General features: G+C 39.6%; 1 protein-coding gene across 4 annotated transcripts in view; it reads left to right on the top strand.

The window, feature by feature from the left end:
- Window positions 1–13,581, top strand: part of LOC132866383 (uncharacterized) — a 32,069-nt gene that overhangs the window by 5,026 nt on the left and 13,462 nt on the right. For 3 of the 4 annotated variants that reach the window (XM_060899138.1, XM_060899139.1, XM_060899137.1), the window contains exons 2-3: window positions 7,153–7,841; window positions 10,653–10,785. The gene's annotated coding sequence lies outside the window, so the exon portion shown is untranslated. The remainder of the gene's footprint in view (window positions 1–7,152; window positions 7,842–10,652; window positions 10,786–13,581) is intronic. The other variant, XM_060899140.1, reaches the window with a different exon arrangement.

Here is a 13,581-nt window from a genome sequence, read left to right as displayed (position 1 = left end):
TCAAACCAAATGGAAGAATGAAGGTGATTCTGACAAATGTAAAGACAGTTAAAAAAACCCCAATATTAAATCATGATTTTAAAAGCTGGTGCAATAATTCAAACACTAATAAATTGGAAAAAATAGCGCGTTCAAGTGCGCACTAAAGGCCGAAACGCATCTTCAATTGATATGGTGTAAATAAACAATGAGTAATAGCTTAAGTGTAGTTTCTTCTCATAGTTTGAATACTAGTCTTTCATTGTTAGAGCTGATTAATATCTTGCCGTGATCAGTGAGTGCTCGGGGAGGTTCATTTCCACCTGCGCTTTGCACAGCTCATTTCTCCGAAGCCAGCTGTGCGCAAACGTAGTGTTGACTGCTCGGCAAACTCCAAACGCTCGGTCTGTACTGGCCCTCTGCTGAGCAAGCGAGTTGGTTATGGCCAGGTCCAAATTGTGCCCAAAACAACTTAACCACGGCCATTTCAATTGCCTGATGGCTGCGACAATATTCACCCTGTTGTCCGTTGTTATACAGGCGATCTTTTTCTCCTCTATTTTCCATTCGGCAAGTGTCTCTCGCAATGCGTCTTCTAAATTGTCCGCTGAATGTGTCTCTGGCGGGGCAGCACGGTGGTGTAGTGGTTAGCGCTGTCGCCTCACAGCAAGAAGGTCCTGGGTTCGAGCCCTGGGGCCGGCGAGGGCCTTTCTGTGTGGAGTTTGCATGTTCTCCCCGTGTCCGCGTGGGTTTCCTCCGGGTGCTCCGGTTTCCCCCACAGTCCAAAGACATGCAGGTTAGGTTAACTGGTGACTCTAAATTGACCGTAGGTGTGAATGTGAGTGTGAATGGTTGTCTGTGTCTATGTGTCAGCCCTGTGATGACCTGGCGACTTGTCCAGAGTGTACCCCGCCTTTCGCCCGTAGTCAGCTGGGATAGGCTCCAGCTTGCCTGCGACCCTGTAGAACAGGATAAAGCAGCTTGAGATAATGAGATGAGATGTGTCTCTGGCATGAAACTCGTCTGCAGGCATTTGGACTGCGTTGCCCACTCTCGGTCCACATAATGTACGGTAGCTGACATATAGGGCATCATGTTGCAGCTGGACCACATATCCGTTATCAAGGCCAAATATTCCACATCACCTAGCGCTTTTTTTTCTTAATGTGCCAAAGCCTCGGATGAGTATCTAATACTTTTAATAATAATAATAATAATAATAATAATATATTTAATAATGTGGTATTAAAATCCCCCCCACGATATGATCGTCCATCACGATGTTTGCACTGTAAACATCGTCGATGCCAATTAAGGGGGACATCGCACAGCCCTATTTCACGCACTCCATCAAGAAAAAAGTTAAACATGATGAACACGGGCATACTGTTTTGAGAATACGATTTTTTAAAAAAGAAACTAGCTACATCAAAGTCCTTCAATAAACCCATCCTTTAGCGCAAATGAGCTTAACCTAGTTCAAAGCATGACGCTAGCAGTAGCTGCATAAGGCAAAATCACGTGGGCCTTTCGTCAACAACAAGCCACGGCGGGCAAACATTAATAATCAAGCGTCCTTACCTTAAAACGCTGTCTTGACCACAGAACTTCTCAAGTATTTCACTTAAATCCACACGGGTTAACAACACACCCAACACAGCTAGCGAGAAATGTGGATCTGCGCTAGCTTTGTATTGCTATTCCCCTCAGTATGCTTACTCTGTCTGCTGCCCGAACTGTGAACATTACAGCCGACAATCTTTTCATCAATTTCTTCAGTAGATGCCGTTTTAGACATTTTATTATCCCCATCGAAATATGCTATTATACTAACAGGATTATAACTCAAATCACACGACACGTATTCAAATCACAACTGATTTATTTTACTGTTGGACAGATCATAGCATATCTAGCCTAGCTGCACATAGCCTAGCTGCTGGTAGGCTGATAACTGATAAGTAGCTGATATTCTGAACAGATTGGTGATCCTTACCTTAAAAAAGTCTGTGACTTTAGGCAACGATTCTATCATTACCTGCATCTCTTTTTTTTTTCCTTTTATGCGCCCCGCTAACATGTGAACGCTTCATCTTTCAAAGCCTCTAAATTTGTGTCTCAGTAGTCTGCAGTCTTTGGCGCGCTTTCGTGCGTGACGTTACATTTTGTTACATTTTATTCTGGTACAGTTGTGGGTGTTCGTTTTGCGAACCACATCCACCATGTCTCTTACAGCAGGCTACTGTGCGCTCATTTATTTCTAACCTTATTTCTATCCGTACATTAATGTAGGCCCACGATTCCGACAGTTTATTATTTTATTAATATTACAAGGCCCCTGATTGGCTGTGGCCCAGGGGCTTGAGCCCCCCGAAGCCCCCCTCTTAAAGCGCCGGTGCATGTCCGCCATCGTCTGTGTGAGACTCGCGCGCGCGACAACTGTCCTTCCCGTGATTCATTTCCAGAACGCATTTCCCCTTCTCCGTTTTAGCCTTTTTTAATTTTTTATTTATTTTATTTTTTTTACTCAGTAACGATTGTGATGTAAAATGTACCGAAGTACACTACTTAAAAGAAAACATACTTAAGTAAAAGTAAAAGTACACTCTTTAAAAATTACTTGAAAAAGTATAAGTACACAAAAAAGCTACTCAAGTACAGTAACGCGAGTAATGTAATTCGTTACTTTCCACCTCTGTCTGAAAGTACTTTAGATAAGTTAAGGTTATTCATTAGGGTGCATCAGTTGCCCTCACTTTCATAAAATATGATGCATTTTTGTTTGGGTGTTCCTTTTCACCAATAAAGACATCCTGTAAAAATTTTTTGACCATATTCAAAAGTCTAATGGTGGCACCATGAGGTTCATTTTTTGCCAAAAAACCGCTTATTTTATGTTTTCGCGTAAGGTTTGAATCACAATGTTGGACTCCATTTATTGATTTCTTGTGACCCAGAGATCATATTAAGAACTTTTGCAAGGGATTGAGAAGCATTAATGTGATTCATAATCAGGGCTTTGAACCGGTTCAAGGAACGAAAACGAAAACCGGGAACTTTTTCTATTTCACATGGAACAGAAACGAAACCAGAAACTTTATTATTTTTTATGTTCCGGAACAGAAATGCTTATTAAAAATAATGGTAACCGGTTAATACCGGTTTTTATTTCGTTCCTCAAAGTTTCCGTAGCCTACAAATAAAAAAGCCATTCTTCTCCTGCGCAAGTTTCTATGACCCGCTGGGGTTCACTTCCTGTGTGACGTTCGCTGACTGAATGGAGAGCACGGGAGGGTGGACTACTATCACGTCTCCATTACTGAGTGTCTGAGCAAAGAAGAGCCTGAACGTTGCAAGCTCCCTATTGGCTGTTTGTAAAAATGTATCAGTTGTTGCCCTTCCCACGGGAATCATCGCGGGCTCGAGAGACGAGACCTGATGAGTTAGTTCATTGGTAGCAGAACAAAATGTCTGGACACAAATTGGGTTTTCAGAAAAGGAAAGAAAATAAACGGAGGGTTGAAAATACAAAAAAGGAGGCAGAAAATGCAAAACGAGTTTTAAGGTAGGACAAATGGTTACTTTTTAAGGCAGCCCGCCGTGGCTGCAGGCTTTCAGTTGCGTCATTGAATGGTTACTTTTCTGAGGCAGCCCGCCGTGGCTGCCTGCAGGCTTATTTATTATAGCCCATTTAGTTAAAATAGTTGATATAAAATGTTTATAGTTATAGTTATGTGATGGTTGTCCTGATTTAGACTGGTGTTTTTTTTTTTTTGGGGGGGGGGGGGGGGGGGGGGGGGTTGCGCGATGTTGCACGATGTTGCACCCGGGTCCAGATTAGGGCAGAACCGGCCCTGGCTACATTTCAGGTGTAGTTTGTTTTATGTATGTATGTACTTGCATAGATGTGTACTTGGTCTTCCAATATGGCGCCTAACAAAATCTCGCGGCGCGGTGACGTCATGCGGTAGCCCTCTATAGGGCCTGAATAGCCTTTGGTAACACACTAAACGAATTATCTTTCATTTTTGGCACTTTTTCTGTTTGTGTAGATGGGAAGACATACTGAGAATCCAAATCGCCAACATTTGAAATAATAATTGTTTTGAATTATTTCTTGTCTTATTTAATGAAGGCTGTAATAGAATTAACCTACATTTGGCTTAAGCTGGATGAGACAGAGACATAACTTTATAGCCATTTGTTAAACCGCTGACAGGGAACGTAATTAACCGTTCCGGGAACGAAATTTTTTTGTTCTAACCGGTTCGGGAACGTCTATTTAATGGTGGAACCCAAAACCGGAAACGTTAAAATTCCGTTTCTGTTCGGAACGAACCAATAGGAAAAAAATTCTGGTTCAAAGCCCTGTTCATAATACATTTGTATTGTTTAAAAGTAGTTGAACAATGATTCAATGAACAGCTAAAACTCAAACTGTGCTTGATAATATATTTAGAATATGTACTAAATATGTGTATCTAAGATATTTGGTATACTCTATAAGGTGCCATAATGTTTCATGAAAAGTGATCGAAATTTTGTCATAAAAGTCATAAAATAGCAGCTTTTTCCATAATGTTGAGCTCCTGGTGCCACCATTAAACTTTAATTTTGTCAAAATATTTCACCCAGTGTGTTTTCTTACCAAAAGGAACATAAAAGCAAAAATGCATCATGATCGGAGGAACTTTTCATTTTTAGGGGGCAACTGATGCACCCTATTATTCATGTTAGCGTAACTCCATGTTTACATGCTAACTAACAGTGTCCAAGTTAACTAGCTATGTGTTAATGTTAGCCGTGGACAAGGCGATGGCAACTTGGTGGGAAAATCCATAGAAAGTAATTTGACTAACCAGACTGCATAGGTATTGCAATGTTATCGCTAGCTCTAAAAGCACAGACAACTTCATTGCAAGCTTTCTCTTGGAATAAAACTTTTATATACCTCAATATGCTTCCACAGGTCAGGTGGCAAGTTTCTGAAGGCTGTAATGTGCTCCGCTTTAGGCAAACAAAGCAAACATTTCAAATGAAATGACTCTTTATTCCTTTCAGAAAACAGAAACATGGGTTCTAGCTATAGACACGAGTGTGTGCATTCCCCAGAACCGCCTATTTCCATTCTGCCATAAACTGATCGTTTTAAATAATGCTGCATAGAAATCACTGAACTTGATTTTATCCAGTCTGTGGATGTGACATGACCCTAGTGATTACTGATCAGCTGTCTCAGTGTCACCTGTGAAAAACCAATCACATTTTAGAAAAGAAAAACACATCCACTTTCAAAGCCACATCATAGTAACGAGTAACGAGGACCTTGATAGAAATGTAGTGGAGTAAAAAGTACGATATTTGTCTTTCAAATGTAGCGAAGTTAAAGTCATAAGTTGCCAAAAAAAATGAATACTCAAGTAAAGTACAGATACTCAAAAAGAGTACTTAAGTACAGTATTCAAGTAAGTGTACTTCGGTACTGTCCACCTCTGGTCTTAGAAGCATTATTTAGTACTAATGAGCACATTTTGTTTCACAAATGTAGTGTAAAGACTTTAAACTAAATGATCCCTTGAAAGGGCTCAATTATCCCCTGATGGAGCTGATTTATTCCCACATGGGACTTTTGTGATTGCAAACCGAGTGGATCGCTCAAAAGATTCCAACGTTGTCTTCGCTGTCTTCTCGAGTTTTTCTTGAATGGCTGGAATTCTTGCCGTAAATATCTGCCAAAAAGCTCAAAAAACTTACAAAACCGTTCATTTGACCTTTCAGAAGGACCAAACAAAAGCTGTGATAATCAAAAGGTACATTTTCTTAAAATAAACACCACTTACTTGATATCAAATCAGTAGCCTTGGCGAACCACAAGGTGAATTTCATTTTTCTTTTTATCTTCTGATTATCTTCCGATACTATGAAGTTATAACGAAGTTTCTCTCATTTCATTTCTGGTTCTGGTTGGTTCCAAATTTTATCAAGAAGTAGAATGGGTAATCGAACTCGATCAGGATAAGTGCTGATTGGTTATGAAGTTTCACTATTGTTACACTCATTCTTACATTCTTATACTCGTTCTTGTGTACCTTTGATAACACAAGATAAACTGTTTGTATTGTGAGATCACGAGTCGCCGTTCTGGTGATTTGTAATGCTTCTGTGTATGCGTATGCGCAGTGCGCTATTGTTACACTCATTCTTACATTCTTACAACACGATGACATAGTGGTTTCACCTATAGTAGCTTTGCCTCTATGAGGCAGTAGCCACAAAAAGGAAAAGTCCAAAGTCCAAAGAAGGTCAAAACCAGAATCAGCAGAGCAATACCAAAAGGCTTGGTAATTTTAGAAACAAGGAACTGAGCATTTATTTCACAGTGAACTGTGAGCGCTCTGGTGACTGTGAACAAATGCAGATGATTAGAACTCTGGAGACTGTGAGTGGTGAGGTGCAGGATGGGTGTTGTCATCCATGGTAGCGATATATGGAGGCCACTGTGAATTCTGGGAAGTGGAGTCTTGAGTGCATGCAGGCAAGATACAAACAGAATTTCAGGAAATATTAAAAAGGAAAAGTCCAAAGTCAAAATTAGAATCAACAGAGTAAAACCAAAAGGCTTGGTAATGTTAGACACAAGGAACTATGTGTTTACTTTGCAGTGAACTGGTTAGAACTTTGGAGACCATGAGTGGTCAGGTACAGGATGGGTGCTGTCATCTGTGGCAGCCATATTTGGAGGCTGCTGTGAATTGTGGGAAGTAAAGCCTTGAGTGCAAGTAGGTGTAGATGTAAGAATTATACAAAACATTGTTATAATAGTTAAATAATTTCTCTTTAGAAGCACCATTAGAAGAAACCAAAGGACAAAACAGGAACAGAAAAATGCACAGGATATCAGATTAATTGTGACAAGTGTGTGCGCTGTAGTCACACAGGTCACATTTGTTATCTGAGCAGATGATTTCTTTGTAATGTAAGCAGGTGATACACACTGACTCCGCTTTGGGTTCACAACCTGCAGGTTTACATTCCTGCCCTAGAACTGACTCTCTCACACATTGACGGAAGTGTAATTGTTCTATAAATTTAGTGAAGAACTTATCTGAGTATGTAACCATTCAGGACCAGGTCACACCTGAGTTTACATTCCAGTGTTTCTTTTTTCCCCAGGTTTTTCCACAGGCGCATCAGAATAAGTCCACGTTACTGACAGCCTCCACTTCCATACATCATGGCCTATGAAATCAATCAGCCTGGACCTCCACTGATGATTATCGATCCATTTGCACCTTCTGTAGCATACCAACCTGCACCTGCAGTGGGATTCATTCAACCACCTCCACCTCCTGTAATAATCCAGCCTGAACCTCAACCAACTGTAATATTTGAAGCACCTTCTGCAGTATATGAGCCTGAACCTCAACCAACTGTAGTGCTTGAAGCACCTACTACAGTATACCAGCCTGAACCTCAACCAACTGTAGTGCTTGAAGCACCTACTACAGTATACCAGCCTGAACCTCAACCAATTGTAGTGCTTGAAGCACCTACTACAGTATACCAGCCTGAACCTCAACCAACTGTAGTGCTTGAAGCACCTACTACAGTATACCAGCCTGAACCTCAACCAACTGTAGTGCTTGAAGCACCTACTACAGTATACCAGCCTGAACCTTAACCAACTGTAGTGCTTGAAGCACCTACTACAGTATACCAGCCTGCACCTCAACCAACTGTAGTGCTTGAACCACCTACTGCAGTATACCAGCCTGCACCTCAACCAACTGTAGTGCTTGAACCACCTACTGCAGTATACCAGCCTGCACTTCAACCAACAGTCATGACGAACGTTCCTGTGGGTAAGATTTCTCCTCCAGACTGTTGTAATTTACTGTGGCCTGTAAGAGCAACACATACAGTGGTGCTTGAAAGTTTGTGAACCCTTTAGAATTTTCTATATTTCTGCATAAATATGACCCAAAACATCATCAGATTTTCACACAAGTCCTAAAAGTAGATAAAGAGAACCCAGTTAAACAAATGAGACAAAAATATTATACTTGGTCATTTATTTATTGAGGAAAAGGATCCAATATTACATATCTGTGAGTGGCAAAAGTATGTGAACCTCTAGGATTAGCAGTTAATTTGAAGGTGAAATTAGAGTCCGGTGTTTTCAATCAATGGGATGACAATCAGGTGTGAGTGGGCACCCTGTTTTATTTAAAGAACAGGGATCTATCAAAGTCTGATCTTCACAACACATGTTTGTGGAAGTGTATCATGGCATGAACAAAGGAGATTTCTGAGGACCTCAGAAAAAGCGTTGTTGATGCTCATCAGGCTGGAAAAGGTTACAAAACCATCTCTAAAGAGTTTGGACTCCACCAATCCACAGTCAGACAGATTGTGTACAAATGGAGGAGATTAAAGACCACTGTTACCCTCCCCAGGAGTGGTCAACCAACAAAGATCACTCCAAGAACAAGGTGTGTAATAGTCGGCGAGGTCACAAAGGACCCCAGGGTAACTTCTAAGCAACTGAAGGCCTCTCCCACATTGACTAAGGTTAATGTTCATGAGTCCATCATCAGGAGAACACTGAACAACAATGGTGTGCATGGCAGGGTTGCAAGGAGAAAGCCACTGCTCTCCAAAAGAACATTGCTGCTCATCTGCAGTTTGCTAAAGATCATGTGGACAAGCCAGAAGGCTATTAGAAAAATGTTTTGTGGATGGATGAGATCAAAATAGAAATTTTTGGTTTAAATGAGAAGCATTATATTTGGAGAAAGGAAAACACTGCATTCCAGCATAAGAACCTTATCCCATCTGTGAAACATGGTGGTGGTAGTATCATGGTTTGGGCCTGTTTTGCTGCATCTGGGCCAGGACGGCTTGCCATCATTGATGGAACAATAAATTCTGAATTATACCAGCGAATTCTAAAGGAAAATGTCAGGACATCTGTCCATGAACTGAATCTCAAGAGAAGATGAGTCATGCAGCAAGACAATGACCCTAAGCACACAAGTCATTCTACCAAAGAATGATTAAAGAAGAATAAAGTTAATGTTTTGGAATGGCCAAGTCAAAGTCCTGACCTTAATCCAATTGAAATGTTGTGGAAGGACCTGAAGCGAGCAGTTCATGTGAGGAAACCCACCAACATCCCAGAGTTGAAGCTGTTCTGTACGGAGGAATGGGCTAAAATTCCTCCAAGCCGGTGTACAGGACTGATCGACAGTTACTGCAAATGTTGAGTTGCAGTTATTGCTGCACAAGAGGGTCACATCAGACACTGAAAGCAAAGGTTCACATACTTTTGCCACTCACAGATATGTAATATTGGATCATTTTTCTTAATAAATAAATGACCAAGTATAATATTTTTGTCTCATTTGTTTAACTGGGTTCTCTTTATCTACTTTTAGGACTTGTGTGAAAATCTGATGATGTTTTTGATCATATTTATGCAGAAATATAGAAAATTCTAAAGGGTTCACAAACTTTCAAGCACCACTGTAAACACACTGGCAAACTGAAAATTCGAAAACATTACTGTAAGATTTTTTCTTTTACCTCTCGGGCCCTCACCATCTCGAGATCAGTCCCCCCCGTGTCACCCAGACGTCTGGGGGGGTGAGTCGTGAAAGAAAGACAGGAACCCCAAAGTAGTTCACATCTTTATTTGCAAGTCCCCCCAATTAGACAAGAATACAGAGGGTTATTATATGTGGGTGTTATCTGTGTGGATGAAATGACATCACTGTTTGATATCTGTCTGTGTGTGTGTGTGTCTGTGTGGATCTGTGGGTGTGTGTGGGTGTGTCTGTGAATGCATGTGTGTGAATATGGCTAGGTCAGCAAATCACATCTTAATTCCATCAATATGTATGTGTGTAAGTGAAAATATATCCTGTATACATTTCAGATGTTCTAACAGATATCAACATTTACCTTATGTTCTGATAGAATGTTCCAAAACACGTCTCGAGCAATGTGTCTAGCTTAGACAGAAGGTCACACAGTAACTTACAAGTTACACAGAATTCAATACCTTCTAACTGAAATAATAAAATAGAACAGAACACAATATTAAGAATAAGTATTAAGAATTACTGCCTTCTTGGTCAAGAATAAATATTTACAATTATCCTTACAAAGGAATAAAACCTTACAATATGTGTGTGTGAATGAAACCTTCAATCATAAGCAAAATAATATTCATATCAGCGATTCAGCAATTTCAGCATTTATGCATGTCAAAGCGTGCGAGATATTTTCACAACAATTTTAAACAAGACACCATGTTTATGTCTAGCAAAGAGGAAGGTCAGGTTAGTCTAAAATAATAAAGAATCTTAAAAGCTCTAAAATATTAAAATCATAAAGTCTAACAATCCTAAATCACGTGTAGCTATAAAACTAACTTAAATCATGGCTTTAAATCTAACAATCACAAAACACAATGCAAAGAAACAGTGAAGATAGGAAAATCAAAAAGATGACAGCAAAACAAAAACAGGACAGTAAGACCACAAATTCAGAACATATTAACATTAACTCAAAATGGAAATAGAAAGGGCGGGTCTGTGTTGAAAATCACTTGCTGTAATATTGTTGAAAAATAAATGTGTGTGTGTGTGTGTGTGTGTGAATGATTCCAGTAATTCAGGCTCCTATGAAGTCTTTACCAGCAGCAACGAAGTGTGGTTTCTGCCAGACACAAGTTGTCACAATAACTGAACCCATCAACGGAACCCTTATTTGGTTGATTTTCGGTTTGCTCTTCATCTTCTGGTAAGAGATCTTGCATTAAACTCTCTCTCACACACAGCTGACACACAAACACACACCGTTTTACACTTCCTCAGCCGTCTCTCTGCAGCATATGGCCATTCTGCTTGATTCCTTTCTGCGTGAAGTCCTGGAAAGATGTCAGACACATCTGCCCTAACTGTAGAAACATCATCCATATCTACAAACGGATGTAAGACGTTTCACCTGGAGAACATCATAAACACAAATGAAGGCTGTAAAAGAATTAATAATCTGGCTTTTTCCTGAATACACTATGTAATTAAGAATATGTAATGTAATTAGCTGTATCATTAAAAATAGTATTCAAAGACATTTTTGCACTGAAATCATTGCACTTTACGTGTTCTCATTTGTGAAAAGTGTTCATATTTTAAAGCAAATTTCTTTGTAAACTTTGCAATAATCAGATGATTAATCAGAAGAAATGAGTCAAATATTGTAATATCTGCAAAGATCTTCAGGAAAAGGTTGACCAAATGCTTATATATAAAGAATGTTGCATTTATAACTTAAAATACCCTTTGGCATTTATTAAGACCAGCGGTTGTTGCATTATATGATGTAGCTTTGGGACCAAAAGGCCACCAGTTTGATTCCCTGCACCAGCAGGAATGGCTGAAGTGCCTTTGAGCAAGGCACCTAACCTCCAACTGCTCCCAAGGCTGCTCTGGGTATGTTGTATGTTGTTCTGGATAAGATGTCTGCTAAATGCTATTAATGTAATGTAATCAAGTCCACTGTTGTCAAGTCCAAGACCAGGTCGAGCTGAGATCAATTCAAGACGAAGTCTTATGGGGGTCGAGGCCAAATGAAAGTAAACCTGTGTCAAGATTGAAAACTATCTGTGCTTGCTCAAAATCCTTGAAGATGTTTCATGTCTCATCCAAAAGGCTTTTTCAATTCTGTCTGACTAGTGGGGAGTTCCAGGTGTTTATCCTCTAGTGGACCAAAAGCAACCCTAAGGAGAGTCGCTGAGGTCACATGGGATGGTGACCCTCTCAGCCATCCAATCAGAGAAGTCCTCTGCAGGTGGAACCTGTCTTATTTAAACATGACATCTAGGGTCTGGTGTTCTCTTTGCTACTGAAGTGTGTGGTGTCATCATGTCAAGATCTAAAGAGCTCTCTAAGGACCTCAGAAAAAATGTTGTTGATGCCTATGAATCTGGCAAGGGATTTAAAAAGATCTCGAAGTTATTAGAAATAAATCATCCCATTGGAAGGAAAATCATCTACAAGTCAAGTCAAGTCAAGTTTATTGTCAAATATGCTATACATGCTCGACATACAGCACAGATGAATTATCAGTCCTCTCTGACCCATGGTGCAAACAGGCAATGCAATAAATAAAAATAGAATAATTGAAAAAAACCAAACAATATAAACAGTATAAGCACTCTAGATAGGAACTAGACATAGACTAAACACTCAAACAATATAAACAGTATAAATAAACAGTATAAACACTAGATAAGAACAAGACATTGTGGGTGCAATCAGTTAATTATTGATATTAAGTGATCACTCATTAAATCAGTCTCATTAAATTTTGAAGGTCAATAATTAAAATGAATCAATCCCATTGAATCGTTTAATTTGACTCGTTTGAATTGAATCATACCATAGAATCAGTCTCATTTGAAGTGAGTCATTCAGTGAATCGTTTAGTGAATCATTTAGTGAATCGTTCAATGAATCATTTAGTGAATCATTTGGTGAATCGTTCAATGAATCATTTAGTGAATCATACCATTAATCCTGGTGCTTAATAATAAATTACCAAACAGCTAAATTATGGTATATTTCCAAATTATTACAATCACTTACCATATTACATAACATATGCACCCTTTTTGAATTCTTTGAGAAGATTGGGGACTTCAGATATTGTTGTTCACAAATAAACAGTTTGTTTAATAAATGACTTTATTATATGAAGATAAAAAGATAAAAGAAATCAATATATACAAGCAGTGAGGTGTGTGTGTGTGAAGGACTTGACCATGTGTTTAGCCTCGTGTAGCTAACTACACGTGGTGGAGGCCTAGCTTGTTGGTAGCTAAAACAAAAGAATGTTATCTAAATAGAACAAAGGATTAGCTCTGTGTTTAGCCTTGTGTTGCTAGTGTGAGTTTGCTAAAGGCCCTATGGCCTAGCTAAAGTGTGTTTGTTAGGCCTGGTGAGGCCTACTGAGCACGTGTGGCTAAAGACAAAAGGGAAGCTATCTAAAGTGTATCAGGCCTGGTCAGGCCTGTTGAGCACGTGTTCTCAGTAACAAAAAGATTCCACACTCATAGCATTACCAAACTCACTGAAACCTTGATAAGGTCAAAATGTATGATAAAGAAATTAGTGTTAGTCAGAATAAGAGAGAGAGAGAGAGAAGCATGCCAGCCTATCTATTAAACAATTGAGAGAACATAGATCCAAAATAAATCAACACGCTGCGTGTTCAACAGTGTAACAATAAACCTGGGTTTAAATTCACACTATTTCAATAAAAGCAAATTCCTAAGACTATCCTAATTATGCCCAAATGCCAAAATGGCGTAGAAACTTTCGGGTCCAGTGGAGCACTTGGGTGGTTCCCGTGGAAAGCAGAGGATTCTTGGTCCGAACCTCAGCGTTCGTGAGGAAAAGTCTCTGATCAGAATGAGATGCACAGCGCTTTTGAGTTAAAAAGGATTCAATCGCTTCTTAACTTTTAACTGCCTGGGCTGCAGTCGTGACGTCACTTCTAATGCAAGTAAACCGGTTGTAACTCGGGTTGAGTTTA

Source organism: Neoarius graeffei, chromosome 18 (genome assembly GCF_027579695.1).
Source record: "Neoarius graeffei isolate fNeoGra1 chromosome 18, fNeoGra1.pri, whole genome shotgun sequence".
In the NCBI taxonomy this organism is placed as follows: domain Eukaryota; kingdom Metazoa; phylum Chordata; class Actinopteri; order Siluriformes; family Ariidae; genus Neoarius; species Neoarius graeffei.
This window is presented reverse-complemented; position numbering and strand designations above follow the sequence as displayed.